At 50.8% G+C, this 19,980-nt stretch overlaps 1 protein-coding gene across 3 annotated transcripts in view; it reads right to left on the bottom strand.

Annotated features, from left to right (window-relative positions):
* Positions 1-19,980, bottom strand: part of mon2 (Mon2 homolog, regulator of endosome-to-Golgi trafficking) — a 235,386-nt gene that overhangs the window by 29,451 nt on the left and 185,955 nt on the right. The window lies entirely within an intron of this gene.

The raw sequence follows: 19,980 nt of genomic DNA, 5'->3' as shown, positions 1-19,980 counted from the left end.
TTCCTTTTGCATTCCCACGTGATATGATATAGCGTGGGTTTGGCCCCACACCATGGGCATATGTCCCTGTACTCATCCGGGTACATTTTGCTTAATATATGCAAGTTCGCAAAGGTTCCCGTTTGCAGTTGCCGCCAGTGTACTGCTCCTTGTTGATTTAAAAGGTTTTGTGGGGGAGGATACTTTGCCCTCATTCCTCTGTAATAATTAAATATCTCCGAATACTCCGGGACTACCCGGGAGAACTCCTCAGGGGCCGCGTGTTGAAGCGCTCGGTTCGTGTGCTCGCGAACTACTTCGTCGGCCCTCTGGTTGCCCCTCTATTCCAGTGCGTCCCGGTATCCAGAAAATAGTGCGTCTGACTGGTTCTTTGGGGAAGTCTGCGCGAAGGAGAATGCGAAGTGCTTTCCGACTGATTCTGCCGTTCATATAGTTACGGCATGCCTCTTTGGAGTCTGTGAGTATTACTAGGGGGCTGTTTGCGCGATATCCCTCCACGGCCGCTAGAGCAACAGCCATTTCTTCTCCTTCGGTTATCGTGCAATCCCATGCCGATGTACAAGCGATTTCCTTATAGTCCGAATTTATCACTACAGTAAAATGGGAGTAAGCTGTCATATAAAAGGGCGTGCTCCGGAGGGAAGCTTACTCCCCCTTTTAACTCCCATAGGGGCGCATTAGTGTTTGGAGCGTACGCGCCGTGGTTCTTCACGTGGGCCCACTTTGAGCGAACCGGAATATGGCATACCGTTTCTGCGAAAAGTAACCAGGCAACGGGGTTCTTTTCAGCCGTACAATGGAGCCACTAAACGGCACTCCTAAAGACCAAAAGGTCTCGAAAGGTGAGGGCAAGGATTCTCATTATCTTACAAGGATTTGGAGCTTATGGGGTGACCCATAAGTGCTTCCCCCTGAACGACTAAGAAACAAACCAATTGGTTGCTTTTGGTAAAGCCGGCCCCTCTAAATAAATAAATAGAAAAAAATATTTTCGAGGAAAGGAAGGCGCAGTGCGTCTTCCTTTTTGGTGGGCACCTACACCGCGCCGCGCGGGAAGGCAGTGAAAGGAGGAAGAGAGAAAGAGGCGTCGTAGCGGAGGGCTGCGGATTAATTTTGAGCATGAGTGGGGCTATTTTCTTCACACGCGTATACCCGCCGCGGTGGCACAGTGGTTAGCGCGTTCCGCTACTGAGTCGAAGTATCAGGGTTGCAGCCCAGCCGCGGCGGCCGCGTTTCGATGGAGGCGGAACGCAAGAGCCGCCCGTGTGCTGTGCGATGTCAGTGCCACGTTAAAGATCCCCAGGTGGTCGAAATTAATGCGAAGCCCTCCACTACGGGCACCTCTTTCTTCCTTCTTTCATTCACATGCCCCTCCCCTTCCTCACGGTGTAGGTGTGGTGTCGTAGAAGTGAGACAGGAACTGCGCCATTTCCTTTCATCCAAAACCACTAAAAAAAGACATGCATGGACATCGCACAGCACAAAATATTTTTGTTGAAATGTTTTACAACCAGAACTGCCTTCTACATTTTGTTTCACACACAAAAGTGTATTCCGTGCAACCACTTCTGCATGAGTCCGCCGCGGTGGCTCAGTGGTTATGGCGCTCGACTACTGCATAACCCGAAAGACGCGGGTTTCATCCCGGCCGCGGCGGTCGAATTTCGATACAGGCGATATTCTAGACATATACTGCTCCATTTCATTTCCTCAAAAACCAATTTACCAAATTCTTGAGGCCCGAGTTCTCTGCGATGTCAGCGCACGTTAAGAACCCCAGGTGGTCGAAATTTCCGGAGCCCTCCACTACGGCGTCCCTCACAGCCTCAGTTGCTTTCGGACGTTAAACCCCATAAACCATAAACCAAAGTCCGGAAAGGGTCTCAAGGGATATTTTCAATAATACAAACAGCACACGGGCGTCTTTTTGAATTTCGTCGAAACGCGGCTGCCGGAGCCGGCTGCGATTCGGTCTCACGTCCTGTGCAGCCGAACGACACAAGACGTACACTCGAGACATCCGAGGCCCCGCAAAGGTCGCGACACGTCACGATGCTCACGCGCTACGCCATATACTTTTCCTGGAACGCGACCTGTGACATGTGTAGGCGGCCGCGAGCGCGTCAGTTCGACGGAAACATTTGGTCGCGTTCCAATCAACACTCTGTTCGTACAAATCGCGCGGAATCTGTTCGCATTACGCCCGACAATGCAAATGCATCCGTCATGACCGAAGCGCTAAACCAGTTACAGAATCAGAGAGACTGATCGACCGAGGCGCGAGCCTGATCATTAACGTCGGACGGAAAACCGCGACGACGCGTGCATTGTCAGCGGCAGTGTAATCAATTAGCGGTCGCTGGCAAGGACAAAAGAGATGCCTTCGCTCGGAAAATATGCCGCCACACAACGATTCACTGACGCACACTGAAAGCTATCAAATCGGCGCCTTTATTTGTGTCTCTACACAAGTAACAAGACCGCTCGCATATCAGTTATGCACCCGGCGACCACAACTGACGTTCCAGCAGGCGCGAGTACATAACTATGAGGATGCCAGGAATGGCGCAGCGGAAATGCGTAGCGTGTTCTAGGATGGCGCACAGATGCTGGCAGCCGCGGAGTGTCCCACATCGGCCTCTTGTACCTTTCGTTCGCGAGCAACAGCACGCCCGGCTTCCTCTGCTCCAACATGAGCGCCTCTTGCGCACGACGACGCGCCGCTACATCCTCAGCCATGCTGGCATCCCCTACGAGTCCTTCTTTTCTCCCAAACCGTCCCTTCTACCTTCAACTCGCCAATGCCTGAACATTCGCCCCCTTCCCCGGTCGACGGCAAGAAAGGGCGGAGACTATACGGAGGTGGTTTATGTGGATGCCGCCGAGAATCGCCACTGATAGGCCGTTGCGCTCGCGGTTACGGACCATACCGGGCCGCTCCATTTACTATGCCTCCGTCATGACCGCCTCCCCCGATATCGTCCAGGAGGCAGCCATCACGCTAGCCATCATCTCCTCCAACCCCCAAAGTCATTATCAGGGGCTTCAAAACCGCAATCAATCATTTTCCTAAAGGACCGGACCTCTCCCATCACCCTACGCCACCTACGATCTAAACCCCCACCCACATCATCCAGCTGATCTGGACCCCCACACACTCCTCCCTCCCAGGGAACGCGGCGGCCCACTCACGCGCACCAGGCACTACTATCCGGGCGGGGCCCAGCCCTTAGCTATCCTCATCAAGGAGCGAGGTCAGCGAGGGACCGGTTGACCGCTTATCAGGAAATCGTACGAAATTACCGACTTGACCGACACCTTCGCCCACCGGCCGACAGGTCCCTATTCCGCACGCATGAAACCTCCTGGCGCCAGCTTCAAAAGCACGTCTCACAAATCCCGCGGTTCTCTCGCATATCTACTCCACCCTCTACTCTCTCAGCTGCAGATTCTGCGGTGGGCACGCTACCTATCCCACATCATGAGGGCCGGCACTGTCCCGCCATTCCTATTAACCACTACCGAGGAGCAGTGGGAGACCGCGCTACGTAGCTTGGTGCAGGACCTCCAGACAATATGTTTCGCTGAATGGGATGGTCCGTCCCTCCCATTCAGCGAAGCGTACTGTATGTCTGTGCCGCTTTTTGCATGTGTGGTGCCTCGTGCAGCCACAGCTGGCTACTGGCTGTGCTGATGGATGGCGCCACGGGATCTGTGCCGGTGGCATGAGCGGCACCATAATCAACACTTCCCAGGTACGCGCGTAGCGCCCGCCAGTCAGCGCCGCGCCGGACGTCGAAAAGGGGCACGCGTCTCCATGTTCCTGGTGTTGGCTCGCTCCCAGTCTCAAGCCGATCGAAATATTTGAAAGAAGGATATGAAAGTAGTGAACAAAGAATGAGGATCTCTATGTGCCAGCTTTCGTAAGGCCAACAACAACACCTTTAAGTGTCTGTAAGTGCCAGACTCCAAGGGCAAAACAATTTCGACAAGAACAGATGCGCCACCTGAACTTCCGTGAAAAAGGCTCTATAAAAATTTTTGCACTGATTAAAAGATTACCGCCTGAGCATTGCATGCCTGGGTTATTCAGGCGTAACACAGAGTACCCAGCAGCCTTTTGTCCAAGGCATACAGCGGGAAGAAAGAAAATGCGTGTGTGGATTCGGCGGTACCTTTAGCGCGACTGCTGAATGTCGGAACGCACTCATATATAAGGACACTGTACGCCCCTGTCTACAACCAGATACACAGCATACTCATCAGAGGCTGTCATGTAGATGGGAGGCGGCGGGTTCAATGTCCCAGCTGCCGGTGGCAATGGAGCCCAGGTGGGCCTGCCCAAGCGGGACCGTGGATACTTGGCGTGGCAACAGATTTCCTCAGGTGCGGAGAAGGTGTTAGGAAGGGTGCTGCACAGACAGTGACTGGTCGCGGCGGAAGCGTCGCGTTCAGCGGAAATATGCGTGGCACCTCAGATCTCTTCAGTTTCTTCCCGTCCAACGTTGAACCTTTGGGTTGGAGTGCACACATGGTGCAGGCCTGCTTTGCTGCGAGATAGCGCAGGCACCCCAACGTGTGAAGCGTGGTCGGACGGTGCAGGAAACAAGAGTGGACCTTCGCCCAACATCCCGGAATGGGATGGAATGGAATGGTCGGTGGCTGAGGGCAGTTCCCCGAGGTACTGGGGAAGTGCAGGTTACCAGAAGTGGACCCTCGCCAAAGTCACCGAATGGAATGCTTGCTGGCAGAGGGCAGTTCCCCGAGGTACTGGGGAGGTGCACGGTGCCAGCTGGAGCGGTCCTTCGACAACATCACAGAGTGCGCATGGAACGGCTGGTGGCAGAGCGCTGCTTCCCGAGGTACTGGGGAGTATGGCACGATCGCCATTCAGTCGTCGCACTCGATCGTAGAGGAAGGAAGGCGTCTCACTCTGCCGCATGCGACTGAGTGTGATGCTAGCTGACTGTAAGCAGTAGTGAACCTGGCTGAGTACCATTGCCATCTTTTTTCTTGCTGTAGACGTAGACGGGCTAATGATAATGATTATCATCGATCATGATTGCGTTATCATTAACGCAATCATACCGCAACGGGAGTACGCTGCCCTCTAAGCCTTTCCTTTTAGGGACAGGATATTTTGCCCAAGCCCTGGGGTAGACCTGCCCAAGCACTGGGGTACATTTCCATCACTAAAAATCCCAAATACTTATATGGTTGGCAACGCGTAAACGAATTCCGTCTTCAAAACACGCAAAGTTCTGGCAGTTACAAAGATTTTAACGGAGGTTTTAACCTCTTCTACTTGACAACCTCAGGAGCTCCGATGCCACATTTAAAATCCTCGTCCCATTGTAAACTGCATTAAGGCTTGCGGTGGGAATATGCCTCCGCTGCCAAGGGTAGGCTGGGAGAGTGCAACAGAAGCAATCTTACTCCATTTTCACTCCTCTACAGCCTAATTCCCAAACGAACAGCCTAGACAGGCAGGGAGCAATGCGCACCGGGAAGCGAACAAAGCGCGTGACTCAGCGAGCACGCTGTGACGTTGTCCGGAGAAACGCTGCGACGGCAACGATGGCGCACGCTTCGCATCGGCGGCCTCTGCAGCCGCTCCAAGCGAGCGCACGAAGCAAGGGCAGACCGTAGCCCTCGTCGTCTTGTGCGCACACGTCGCCGCAGCTGTTTCCAGTCGCGCCAGCGCTTGCAGCTATACACGCGCGCTGCTGCCCGCACACCGAACGGCTGCCGTCGCGTAAATGTGTGGCGGGTCATAAACAGCTCGGTCCTCCCATACACAGGCCCGCCGGAGAACGGCGGCTAAGCGCCTTGCCTCGCCGAAACCGGGACCGTTGAAGCGTTAAACCCGGTGAATCCTTTGGAAGATGAGCAATGGCGTATTTCAGTCGGCGATCCAGAGCACGCTTCCTTGCTCCGCCAACCGAAGAGCGTGCTTCAACCGGCGATTTGGATTCAAACCCCGAACTTTTATTGGCCGAGACGGATTTTGAGCTCCTTCGAGGATTCGGGTTCTGTTCCGGATTGACGATTGGAATACGCCTCAAGTTTCGCCCACTGCGATGAAAATGCTCAAGCTCAAAGCTACACGGAGGCAGGAGAGAGCAACCCGAGCACTTCTTGGCCGACACTTGTGGCCACTAGATGGCGCCTCCTGTGCCAGCGTCGTCATACGGCGGCGCACTACAAAGAGGCGCCCTACGGCAAAGCGAGTGGAAAAATGGCGGCTCAAAAGCACGGCGGAGATGTAAGGTTACAAGTTCAAGATTAAAAATTCTATTTTTAAATAAAAATGGCGAGCCGGTAGACAATACAGCGAAGTTTGACGGACTGCTTAAAGAAATATAAAGAGAAAAACAGCTGAGCATGATCGCGACTGTCCCCACCACGTTTCAAACGGGAAGCTCCTATCTTGCATCCATTCAACTTCATTCCCCTACCCGACAAGATGGAGGAGTTAAGTCTGCGCGGTGCTGTCTGCCATTTTTCTCTCCCTCTTTTTACACTGCTTTGCCAACCCAACATCAGAGCGTTTTTGTGCAGAACAGCTCAAGCAGCCGCCGCTGTTGCAAGACGGAAGACATTTGCGACAGGCGGAAACAGTTGCCGTAAACACCTAGCTATATCCTATCGCATGCAGCCAAGCGGCTACAAATGAAACATGTAAAGGGCTCGCAAAACGTAACGATAAATGCCTCCGATTCTATTCCCCTCTTATCGTCCACCGATGCTGGCGACAGCGGGGAGCTTCGCGTCGCTTGAGGAAAGGACAAAGGATGGAATCGCAGCCCATCCTTCCCATCAAGCATCCAGGCCCAGATGACTCATATCTTCGCAACTCAAGCAAAGCAAAACGTTCCGGTCTCGTAACCAGGACCCCTCCACCGCGCTAGGAACTGCCGTTTCTACCAAGTGAGCTAACCAGTGTGACTAAAGGATGATGCGCTGTAAGACAGAATAAGGTTTGGTGTTATGTAGGTTTAACGTCCCAAAGCGACTAAGGCTATGAGAGACGCCGTAGTGAAGGGCTCCGGAAATTTCGACCACCTGGGGCTCTTTGACGTGCACTGACATCGCACAATACACGGGCCTCTACGATTTCGCCAAAATGGGAGTAACTATATCACATAATCCGCGCGACGAACGATTCCTCCATGGAAAGACTGGCCAAAGTCCCTTTTCAGTTCGTCCTAGGGAGTAATAGAAGCTCTTCTTTGGGATAATAGTAACTCGAAAAAAATCTGCAACTGTGGAAGGTTTAACGTCCCGCAGCGACACACGGCTATGAGGAACGCCGTAGTAGAGGGCTCCGAATTAATTTAGACCCCCACTAGTGGTCTTCAACGCGCGGTGACAGAGCAAGGCACACAACCGTTTCAGAATTTAACCCCCATAGAAATGTGGCCACGCCTGTACGACAAGCAGCTGAACGCCAAAGCCACTGAGACACTGCGGCGGGTAGGCAGCTCTTTCAGGAAGTAATGGCAGGTGGTTTAGGGAACTGTGGTAACTCTCTCAGGCACCAATGATAACTCTTTCAGGGAGCAATAGTAGCTCTTTTAGGGAGTAGGTTGTGGCACTAAGTTAGTCTTAAGATTGAACCTCGCGGCATTTTAAGTTCATTATCGCTCAGGGTTCGGGGCGATACGTAGGCTGTACCAAATGGAGGCAGCATAGACGCCAGTCCGCGGAGTGAAGGGCAGTCCTCTAATACGGAGACCTCAAGGGAGCGAAACGACTTACAGTACAGTATAGTAATTCTCGCCGTATAAATAAAGGGCTGCGCATACCATTCCAGAACAGGGTTCACAGGTTGCGCTATATAGCTAAGGTCGGCCGTTAATCGCAATGACATCCCTTGCCCGTTGTGGAAGGCACAGCTGGCAAAAGGTAAAACACTGGAATTCGCTGGTTTAATGGCCGCAGGGGCGAAGAAAGGCCAAAGGGATCCAGTGAGCTACGACATTACACGTGTAATGCTCACAGGACTTAAAGCTATATATACTTATATGACGGTAATAATTCCACGGCATTAGCTATCGCGGTGGGTAAACGGTTAATGGCTTTGCACGGGGGCAACGACGGAAAATATCCCAGCCGCTGTCGACGGAGGAGCAAGGAACTATCGGGCGCGGCGTTAAAAAAATTCAGGGGGGGGGGGGGGGGGGGGCATTTTGTTGACCTAAAGTGCGGTGAGGCGAAAGCCTTAAGCGCGGTGCTGCTGCTTGTGTCACTGACGTGTGGTTAAGATGTTAAGCTTCGCCTCTAAGAGTGGATCTTCTCAAGCAGTTCTCTGCCGGGTTTTGTGAGTGCGAGCCTATTGAGTTGTGAGAGCTATTGTGCTTCCCACATCCCTTTGAGGGTATTATGTACTCCCAGAGCCATGAACGTTAGAGCAAAGGGAAGAGGTCCAACGCGATGTGAAAAGACGCATAAACGTGCACCCCATTCCGCGGAATATGCATCCCGCATATAACATCGAGAGGAGAAAAGCAAGAGGGGAAGCCTTGCAGAAGAAATGGGACAAGCAAACTAACACCCTTTACGTAGACGCAGCAGGACCAAAGAATGGAGTCATGACTACTGTAGTCTCAACGCCTTCAGGGTCGATGGTGAACTGCGCCTCGGTGAAAACATCTAACCCCACTCACGCAGAGGAGGCAGCTATTGCATTAGCTGTAGCATCTAACCCCAAGGCCGTTGCGCTCACTGATTCCCAGAACGCCTGTCGCAACTTCAATTACGGATTAATTCATGTCAGGGTTGTCATTGCCGACTAAGCATCCACCCAGCCAAGCCTCAGTCATCTGGTTTCCCAGTCACATGGAACTACCAGGAGGAAACGAAGCCGCTCACAGGCATGCCCGAGCTCTTCTATACCGGGCGTCTCCCCCTCATGACCATGAAGGGTGCCGCGACTTAACAGGTTCAGCAGTGTACGCTGACAATCTCGCGCCATACAGAACCGCCAGCAAGGAGTACCCAACACCACACAAATCCCTCAATAAGTTTGAACACAACACCCTTCAGAGACTACAAACCAACACATACCCAACGCCCGCTAAGTTACACCAGTGGTACCCTGCTCTATACTCTTCGCAGTGCCCACACTGAGGAGAGGTAGCTAACCTCTACCACATGGTGTGGGCATGCCAATTTAATCCCTTAGTTGAGCCCATTCCAAGCCCCTCAGAGGAGCAGTGGGAGGCTATTCTACTTAGCGATGATCCTGACCGTCAGCACTGGCTGGTGGGGAGGGCCAGCGCAACAGCAATAGCCAGTGGACTACCGGACTAGGCGGCCCATCCACATGTTCTAAGAATATTCAGCAAATAAAGATGTTTTCAATCAATCAATCAATCAATCAATCAATCAATCAATCAATCAATCAATCAATCAATCAATCAATCAATCAATCAATCAATCAATCAATCAATCAATCCTCTAAGAGTGGAACACGACAGCGTTTTGCAACGCTGCCAGGGAGTCCACAGAACGCCATCACCCGTTCGGTTCTACGCCTTGCTCGTCGGTAAATCGGTCTTTGAGGAAAGGAAATGCATCTGTTTCGCATATCTCGGTGGACACCTGTACCTCGCCGTAACGGGAAGAGAGAAAGATGGGAATGAACGAAGACATGTTATTCACTAGACGCGCCTTTGTTCATTCCAAACTATCGAGCTGGCGCATGGGTTAGCGTGCTCGTCTCGCACTCCAGAGACCCTGGTTTGATTCCCCACCGCGACCAATTTCCTACTCGGTTTTATTTATTTATTTGGTCTGACTGGAAAGGTTAATTAGGCTAACTGGTTAATTAAGCAATAAACTCAGTCCCACTTACTTGGAGCATCACGATACGATCCCTTTAACTGGTTGCATGGTTACTAGCCAAAGTACAACTGGTCCCGCCGCCGCGGTGGCTCAGTGGTTATGGTGCTCGGCTGCTGACCCGAAAAACGCGGGTTCAATCCCGGCCGCGGCGGTTGAATTTCTTTGGAGGAGAAATTCTAGAGGCCCGTGTACTGTGCGATGTCAGTGCACGTCAAAGAGCCCCAGGTGGTCGAAATTTCCGGAGCCCTCCACTACGGCGTCTCTCATAGCCTTAGTCGCTTTGGGACGTTACACCCCATAAACCAAACCAAACCAAACCAAACCAAACCAAACAACTGGTCCCGTTTGAAATTCGCGCACTGTGACGTCACGACCATTTCGACCAATTGAAACAAGGTCAGCGTAGCCACGGCGGCCACCTGAGGTCTCGCTTTGGCTGTCGGAGTGTTGCTTTCGTAGCAATAATCATAGATTTAACTCGACGAAAATTTCCCGCTCGCAAGGAGACAAATCACAATTGGTTGCCGCTTCGGTTATATTACGTCACTGGGCTGTCCTCACTGTGCAGTGCACAGGCTCCGTGGACTAATCACAATGATCCCTAGCTTTGAACAGCATCCACGAGGTTGCATGGCGCTATTCGCTGTATATATATATATTTATTTATTTTTTTGCGGGCAGGGACGGTTAGTGACGAAAGAGCGGAGTAAATTTTCAAAAGCGTAAGGCGGCTTAGATGCGACTAACGAGAGAGAAGGCATGCAACAATGATCGTCGCGCGCAATTTACAACGGTCGGCGGCGACCGTGTGTGTCCTTGAAAGACTAAGATCAATCAATTACGAGCAGTGCAGCCCCCCCCCCCCCCCCCCTCTGCCTGCTGCACGGCGTTCTCGAACAGAAGAGCACAGCCACTAACTGAATTAGGAAAAAAAGCTAACGAACAAGCGAAGCGCCGACAGGTCAAAAAAATTACCGACGATTACGTTACTTCCTAATGCGAAATTTGAGCGCAGCAAATAAGCTGTTTCACCTTTTCGATAGATTGAGGCAAAGAAATCGAGCAACACATGTATGCGCTATCACAGAATTTTTTTTTTTATTTTTCACACGTATTCCTTTAACAAAGACTCCACTAACAGTTCTTGACAGTCATGAAGGAAGCTTTGTGGTCGGAGAAATAGAGTGATATATGTTCGAATTGGTACACCAATGCTTGATTCTCAAAGACGAGATCTATACAAGTGCCTCGCGAGGTTGTCACAGCCGTGGGACGCGTTACGAGCGAGAGGAACGGGATGTTCTCCCGCATAAGTGTTAGGAAATTGCTGTTTGTCTTTATGTCAACATTAAAGTCCCCCACTACTAACATCGGTGTGGATCGATGGACGGTTAATGCGAGTTGCAGGAAGTGCACGACGTCTTTCGTGAGTGCGGTAGGGGCGAAGTAGGCAGCTACTACCAGCAAGCCGTTGGGCAACTTTGCGGCGCACAGTTCGCCAACTTCATGTGACGTGCCAAACATATCGACTGGTATTGCAGAGAGACCTGTGCGCAAGTAGATAGCGACTCCCGCCGCTCTGTTGTGGTCTCTGAGAGCACCACAGCAGTATAGGAAATCTATGATTTCGAGAGGCTCTTCGGGATCCATCCAGATTTCAGCAAAGCAAAGTACAGAGGAACGGCGCAGAATGTGATCGTGGTGTACGTCCTTGGCATGTGCGGCAAGGGAGCGTACGTTAAGAATGTGGTTGTGAATGATGAATCAAGTGCTGCCAGAGAATGACGCGTCCATTGGCTGTCTGCGTGTGTTACTGATGTGTGGTTAACATGTTAAGCTTCGCCTGTAAGAGTGTAACGCGACAGCGTCTTGCAACGCTGCCAGGGAGTCCACAGAACGCCATCGCCAATTCGGCTGTACGCCTTGCTGGACGGTAAATTTATTTTTTGAGGAAAGGAAATGTATCTCTCTCGCATATCTGGGTGGACACCTGCACCTCGCCGTAAGGGAAAGGGGGAAGATGGGAGTGAACGAAGACGCCGTATTAGCTAGACGCGCCTTTGTTCATTCCAAACCATTCAGCTGGCATTACGGAGTGGATAGCGTGCTCGCATCGCACTCCGGAGACCCTGGTTCGATTCCCCAACTCGACCAATTTCGTTCTCGGTTTTATTGATTTATGCGGTCTAACTAGAAAGGTTAATTAGGCTATTTCATATTTATATTATTGTATTTCTATCCATCGTGTTCTGTCATTAACCTGTCAATTGTTGGAACTGTCTAGGATGTTCGACACAACGTATATGAAACGAGCAACGTCTTACTGAGTGGGGAAGTGCGTGGTGGTGGAGGGAACGCGGCTTCGTACTTATGTTTTTTTCAGCAGCGTCTCCTTCCGCGGACGCTGTTGTCGCTGCGGCGCGCGTCTTTCTTTTTTCTTCTGACCTCTTCATTCTCCTCTATATTAATTAGGCTAATTGATTAATTATGCAATTAACTAAACTCAGTCCAACTTAGTTGCAGCATCACTATACGATCCCTTTGATTGGTTGCATGGTTACTAGCCAAAGTACAATTGGCCCCATTTGAAATTCGCGCACTGTGACGTCACGAGCATTTCGACCAATTGAAAAGCGTGACATTGGGGGCGGAGCTGGTTACGAGGCCGACGCCGACGACGACGCGAAACCCAGGAACGGACGCCAAAGAGCTGCGCTCTAAAATGGCGGAGCATGTGGCATCTCACACCTCAGGAACGTGCGCATCGCTGAAAATAAATGCCGACAGACAGAGACGATGAAATATATGGTCAGACGAGAGCAGGGGAATGACGAGACTCACAAAGGAGACGAAGATCCTCCTCTCACCTCGAAATAAAAAGAAGAAAAGAGCGAAGCAAAGACCAGGAAACAAAGAACAGGCGGCTGGTGAGACGAACGTGCGACAGAGAGAAAATAACTGAGCAGAATAAAATAAAGAACAAAACTGAACGCTCCGCACTGTTCAATGGCTCGCGGCAATAAGAAGAAGAAAATAAAACAGCCGCGGCACGTGCCTAATCGATGATTAACACGCAGAACATCCTCTGTGCGCGCCCATACAATACAGGCAGCACCGTACGGTTCGAAGAAGACCGATCACTCTGGCTTAAAATGGCATTCGAGCCACTCACCGGACCGAATTAGCGAAAGCTGCTCGCGCGTACGTAGGGTTAATATTTCATTTCGCGTTCATTTCAGTTGGTCGCGACGGAAGCAAACATGAGTTGGAAGGAAGGTCGCTGGACAGCAGAGTCTCCCACTGCTCCGCACTCGAGTTTTGCATTTTGGGGACCACGTCTATGTTTTGGCAGGCCCATGTGATGTGGTATAGAGTAGGTTTTTCGTCGCACCAGGAACATTTGTCCGCGTATATCGTAGGGTGCATTTTGTTTAGTATGTGTAGCTTTGGGAAAGAGCCTGTTTGTAATTGTCTCCAAGTGACAGCTTCCTCTCTGCTGAGAGATTTGTGCGATCGGGGATAGCGCATTCTTCTGCCTCTATAGTTTTGTAGTATGGCCGAGTATTCCCTGGGTGCTGGCGCGAGTTCCGCGGGCTCGTCAGATGCTCGGAAAGTTGGAAAAAGCAAACGACCACAATATACGGCCGGTTTGGAGGTGGCACCGCGCGCTCTCTCTCCGGGCATTTCCCACGGGACCCGACGCCGAGCAGGACTTCGATTTCAACCCGATTTACACTTTTAAGGAAATATGCGATTATCACAAATCCACGCACCAAACTCTTCCCACCCCATGCAAAGGGCTGGGGAAGGTCAACGAGCGGGTACTCCTGCGCCTGCTCACCAACACGATGTTGTGCCCGGCAACTCTACAGCATTTCGATCCTCAATTCGACGGGCGGTGCTCGCACTGTGGGGAGGTGTCTGACACCTTCCCCATGATTAAATAAATGTTTTCACCACCACCCCCGCATCCACAAGGACAGTGCTCCGCCGTCTGGTCACGCTATCATCGCACACCTTCTTTCCCGAGACGGCACTGGGCTCATCAGGCGTGCCAAACGCGTCGTTGTGCTCCGTGAGTAATGGGCGCAGGACGGGTACACGCAACTGGCACCATAAGCTTGTTCCTGCCAAAACCAACATGACGTCACCTCCCGACCTACGTCACCGGGAGTAGCGACCAATCGCAGATGACCACGCGGAACGAAAACGAAATGAAACGCCACAAAAAAGCACCCCACGGACGGGCACCGAGATTACGCTTGATCGACCTGACACGGGCGGCGTAATGCAACCGTCCTCTCCATGAACGTCGGAAAGCGTCGGCTGATTACAAATAAGACGTGGCAGTGGCTCGGAATGGCGCCTTGACTTTGTTGTTGTCGAGTTTAAGGGTATGAGAGTGCCCGATCCGTTCTGTCCTGTATACGTGACACACGGCTATCTTTCCAAATCAACACGAGCCAAAAAAAAAAAAAAAGAAACAGCCTCCCCGCACTGGCTATCTCCACAGGACGCCGCTGCCTCGACGCACAAAGCAGAATGATGTGTGCGCTCCGCACTCGTTGACACCGTAGCCCCCTGTTTCCCTGGCGCGTTGCGTTCCGCTTAAGACCCCTCTCCGATAACAGGCGCGTATCCAAAGCAAAGTGGGTTGGCCATAGGTCCGCAACACCCGTGGTTGCAACTACGGACGCTCCTGCAACTTCCGCGTTGATCTCCGGCGGGGTCGTGTTGCAGCATCAAGCTATATGGACATACGACCTTTCGCAGTGGAAACTGCGTATCAGACTTTCTCTAGGCGACAAAAAAAAAAGGGGGTCTCCGTCGCAAAGGAAACCGAACACCCCCGTGCTAACATCGAGCAGACGACGTGGCCATCAGCTGGCTCCTGCATGCCACACTACGGACACGAATATGCATATATGGGAGTAAAAAGGCTGTCTGTCCTTAGGCGCATTCACTCTTGTAAAAAAGGAGGACAGCTTACTCCTTTCTGTTTAGAGTGGTACACGCCTCGCTCCGCAGTCGATAAATGTGGGCACGTCTTCTCGCGCGAAAAGCTGCCTGCGTTGCCGACAAATCTACAGACGAAGTCCTCGATTTCGTCCGCCATTTACAGTACTAAGCGGCCTCAGTTATTTCTGTGACATGACAACAAACCTTGCAGCTTCAGGCGGACCTGGGGAAAAGAAGACTACCGTGCTTGGGCCACCGACGGGATGGCCCTTTATTAACATATCTCTGGACAGGTGGCGCCACCATTTGTCGGGAACGGGAAGCACAGGTGAGTTAGTGTGGCCTCCGCGATTGGCTCCGGCAACAACCGTTGCTCGCAGAGGTCGCGGGGTTAGAACCACCAAGGCACGCTTTCTTGCGTACAGCCGCAAGCGGTTCCAGACAGTCTACTAAAAGAAGTAAGAAAAAAAACGGATACAAACATGAAATGCTACGTGTAGCTGATGCAGAAATGACAATTCCACCGAAAGCCCGCAAAAGAAACAAAAAAAACAACACCTATCGAGACTTCCACTCCTTCCACTGATTCTTTCTGCTCTTCCCAGTTTCGAACTTACATTTTTCTTCACTGATAGCCCCTCATTGCAAAAATGTAAGGAATTTGGAGATTTATTAAGAGAGAAAAAAACTTATTTCTCAGTTTCCAAGGACGATAGGGGCCTTAAGCACGCAGGCGCAAACAGTAAGTCGAGAGAAAAATGTAAAACTGCTCCATCACCTGACATTGGAGCATTAAAGGGAAACTGCATAGGTTTTAGAAATCAACAAGCTTAAGAGGGTCGAATGTGTGAAACCTGCAGGTACAGCATGCGAAGTCTTTTTGGGCTAGCACTTGAAATAGTGAAGTAATCGCCTATTAAAATCCGGACGACCTTCAAGCTTCTTCGCAGCGCACAACGCCAAGTGGCGGGCTCATGATGACGTCAACGAAGGTATCGGTACATTTCCAACGCACAAACGCCTGCTTTGAAGAAAAAAAAAACCAACGCCACCGAAGGCGAATCCTGCCGAGAGTTGTTTGGCAGCGTCTAATGAGTCAGGGCAGGGTGTGGCTGACGAAAGCGGTAATTTGAAATCATACCTTCCGTGACGTCACGCTGAGTTTCCCTGCACTTCTCCGGCGCATTGAGGAGAAGCGCAAACTTCAATCCTCGATTACATCCCTATTTTACATGCTAGTGCAAAAACACTTGGCATGCTTTACCTACAGCCTATATAGATTTGAATCCTCGACTATCGCAAAATTCTCAAAAAGATGCTGCAGTTGCCCTTTAAGAATACAAATATTGTAGACTGGTGTGCCGTTAGGGCAAGATTTTTATCAAATTAATCTTGCAGCACGCATCGTGCATTTCTAACAGCTGACACTACGGTCTTGCTTCGATAGATACGGTGGAAAGGACGTTCGCGCAATCGCATGTCGGCGATCCATGTAGTAAGAAGCCAGCAGAAGTGAAAATTATTCACATTTTTACCCCGTGTATCATACGCGATACAAAGAGCATCACAAAGCAAAAAAAAAGAAAGAGGGAACCCGACAAGTGGGGAAAATAGCGGTGTCCGACACGCACCGAATACGTCATTCCATCGATTTGCGGAGCGTGTTGATAAGAGGAGCAACGGCCACGCATTATGCAACGACGGGGTCACGGGTCACAGGAGAGCGGAAGCGCCGTGTACATTCCGGGCACGAGACGCAACGGGCGAAGTTGCGCCACACGACGCGACCGATAAGAAAATGAAGAGCCGCGATAACGACTGCCGTCGCACTAGAGCACACCGAGGCTACGTAACGAAGTATGCCAAAATGCCTATCGTCGATCACCGCATGCCACGCAGCAGTAGCTCGCCTCTTATACACCCTAGAAAGGCGTAAAAAGGCAGTAAGGTATACACTCTAAACACGAATACACCTATATGGGAATAAAAAGAGCATAAGCTCTCCTTTAGCCCACTCCCTTTCATAAAAGGGAGTGCATCATCGTCATAAACAGCCTGGCTACGCTCACCACAGGGTAAAGGCCTCTCCGACATGTCTCTCCAATTAACCCTGTCCTTCGCCAACTGTGGCCATCGCATCCCTGCAAACTACTTGATCTAATCCAGCCACCTAACTTCCTGCCGGCCCCTGCTACGCTTGCCTACTCTTGGAATCCACTCCGTTACCCTTAAGGACCAGCGGTTGTCTTGCCTTCGCATTACTTCCTCTCGATTTCGACTAGGATGTCATTAACCCGCGTTTGTTCTCTCACCCACTCCGCCCGTTTCCGATCCCTTAACGTTACACCTATCATTTTCCTTTCCGTAGCTCGCTGCCTTGTCCTTAACTTAATCTGAACCCTGTTTGTTAGCCTCCACGTTTCTGCCCTATAGGTGAGTACCGGTAAGATACAGCTGTTGTATACTTTTCTCTTGAGGGATAATGGTAAACTGCCATTCATGATCTGAGAGAACCTGCCAAGTGCGCTCCATCCCATTCTTATTCTAGTTATTTCCCTCTCATGATCCGAATCAGCTGTCACCACCTGCCCTCAGCAGACATATTCTCTTACTACTTCCAGCACCGCGCCATCAATTGCGAACTGCTAGAGGACAAATTTACTCCCTTTTTACCCCCTTCTGTTTAGAGTGTAGCGCACTCCCTTTGCGCTAGAGGAGAGCTTACTCCCATTTTATACTCCCATATTAGTTACCCACAGACAAGACGCGCATTTCCTATAGCTTTGAAGGAGCGAAGAAGAAAAAAAAAACTGGACCGGGCGATGTCCAGTATCATTGTAGACAAGAGGATGCGAGTCTTGTTCGAAATCTCCGCACCAAGAGACGGATGTCAACACAATCACTGTGCATGCGTTAATGCTTGTGAGCGGCGAAGATGCCTACAGTACTCATTGACTCGCTGTGTTTAGGCACGCGGTAACATTAATATAAACGCCTAAGCACATTGTGCTTTGTAAAGAAGGGTTTGTCTAGTCGCAATACTTCCTAGCGCACTTTGCTTCACAAGTCTTGAAAGGCTGCTTTTAAAGAAATAAAAAGAAAATGATTAGACATACTATGGCGTGCGCATCTAATGGGCGATGTGAAGCAGAGCCCTGAATCCGCAAAGGAGCACAAAGGCCTTAAACACAATTCCTTTCGTTTAATAAAACAGTTCATTGAGAACGTGGTGATCATCTAGCGACAAATATATCGTCGTCGTTAGTTAAACCGATCACCGCCTTGAGACCTGGTCTTTTAGCCACAGTGGTCGCTCGACGCCGGCTAACCACTACTGCTTAAGAGCACTTCTTGCTGGCCTAGTTGGTCACTCATTGTAAAGTAAAGGCGCCAAAAACGACACACACACACACACAAGACAAGAGAACGAGACAGAGCGCTCTGTCCCGTTCTCTTGTCTTGTGAATGTGTGTGGTTTTTGGCGCCTTTACTTTACAATGAATAACCACTACTGCAACCCCAGAAAATCATGGTGGGATCGGTCTATACTGTTTCCCTTGCAGTTACTAGCGCTGAACTGCACAGTGCCACGACTGGGGCACTCGACACGTTGCGAAGCTTGGTTTCAGCAACCGCCTCGTACGCGAGAGGTTCGGGGTTCGATCCCCGGTGCCGGCGGGCGCCCACCGGTTTTCCAAATGTCACAACCTTTCGCCTGGCCTGGTGCTCAGCTTCTCCGGAGCGAAATGTTTAAGCCAACCAAGTATAAAATGATCGGGCGCCTAACACTTTTTTTTTCTTGTCCTTTCTTCTCGGAGGGCCCTAAATACGCGGCGAAATGGTGGGAAAACAATCGGGTCCTTGACTCCAGTTCGAACAGACCGAACGCGTAAACCATTGTAGTACATTCTAGCCCAGTTGCGCTCGCGCCATTAAGATGAACACCATCAGCATCATCATCAGGTTGAAAAGGTGTGACCAGAGTTGAAAGATAGCCACAGGTCCTCGGTGCAACTGACTGACGTTGCAATGGGCTTTTTCGCAGCACCGCTAAAGAGGAAGGACGCAACAGCTCCGGAAACTGCCACTGCAACGTGTCACATCAGTGCGCTTTCGCGGCCTGCCTCTCAAGGCGCTTGTTTTATGTCGGGGTCATTAAACTGAAATGACACCCGCGGCTCTGCCGTGGAGAGCTGCAGAAGCGCTGACGCCGAGGCAGGCCCGATTGGTACGCTGACGTTACAGTTGCGGAAAAAACTGCAGAACGCCGGTTCTAAGAACGGCGCTTGTAAGTGCAGTGACTCCGCGGCGGAGTACACAAGTGCTAATGCATCGCAGCGTTCGCGCTAAGTGCATTTAAATATGCATCTGTCTTTGTTGTTTGGGGGAGAACGAGAGCGAATGAAAGAGACGACGTTGTCCCAAGCTAACAGTGGACCCAGGAAAGCGTGATAGAGCGAGATCACGGCTCCCCAGAGCGTCACATGAGAGTGAAATGTCCACATTATCGCCCAATTCAGCGAGGAACAACGTAAACGCTGTTAGATTTTTTTTTTTACATCTCTGCACCTTAAACTTCTTCCTTACTGCTTTGCTTCGCGATGGGGTGCAGTATTTATTCAGTATAAAACCTCTCCTTATAATTAAGGGTGTGCGAATAACCGAAATTGGCTTGGTTTATAGGCTTTGACATCGTAAAGCGAATCAGGCTACGGGGGCACCGTAGTGGAGGACTAAGGATAATTTCGACCAACTGGGGTTCGATTCGATGTTCGCGAAACACACTGCTGTCGTTGTATTCATGGGGCACTGGGTGCTACTTCAAGCTGCATTATGCATCTTGAATAAACAGCGCGAACGAAGACGAGCACAAAAGACAAGAAAATGGACGACACAGCGCTGACTAACAACTCAGTTGTTAGTCAGCGCTGTGTCGTCCATTTTCTTGTCTTTTGTGCTCGTCTTCGTTCGCGCTGTTTATTCAAGATGCTTAACCAACTAGCCCGCCAAAACGTGTTAATGCATTATGCAGCTTTTTGCCCAGTGTCCCGTTTTCCCACTGTTACGTGTGTGGAGAAATAAAGTTTAAATTGCAATTAGACTGAATAGCAAAACTAGCTTATGCGCATTCGACTCTTTCGGAAAAGTACTATTCGCAAACTCCTACTTGTA

This window comes from Amblyomma mixtum, chromosome 7, assembly GCF_055824585.1.
Source record: "Amblyomma mixtum isolate Tamu chromosome 7, ASM5582458v1, whole genome shotgun sequence".
Taxonomy (NCBI): Eukaryota; Metazoa; Arthropoda; class Arachnida; order Ixodida; family Ixodidae; genus Amblyomma; species Amblyomma mixtum.
The sequence above is the reverse complement of the archived record's forward strand: the minus strand, read 5'-3'. Positions and strand labels throughout refer to the sequence as shown.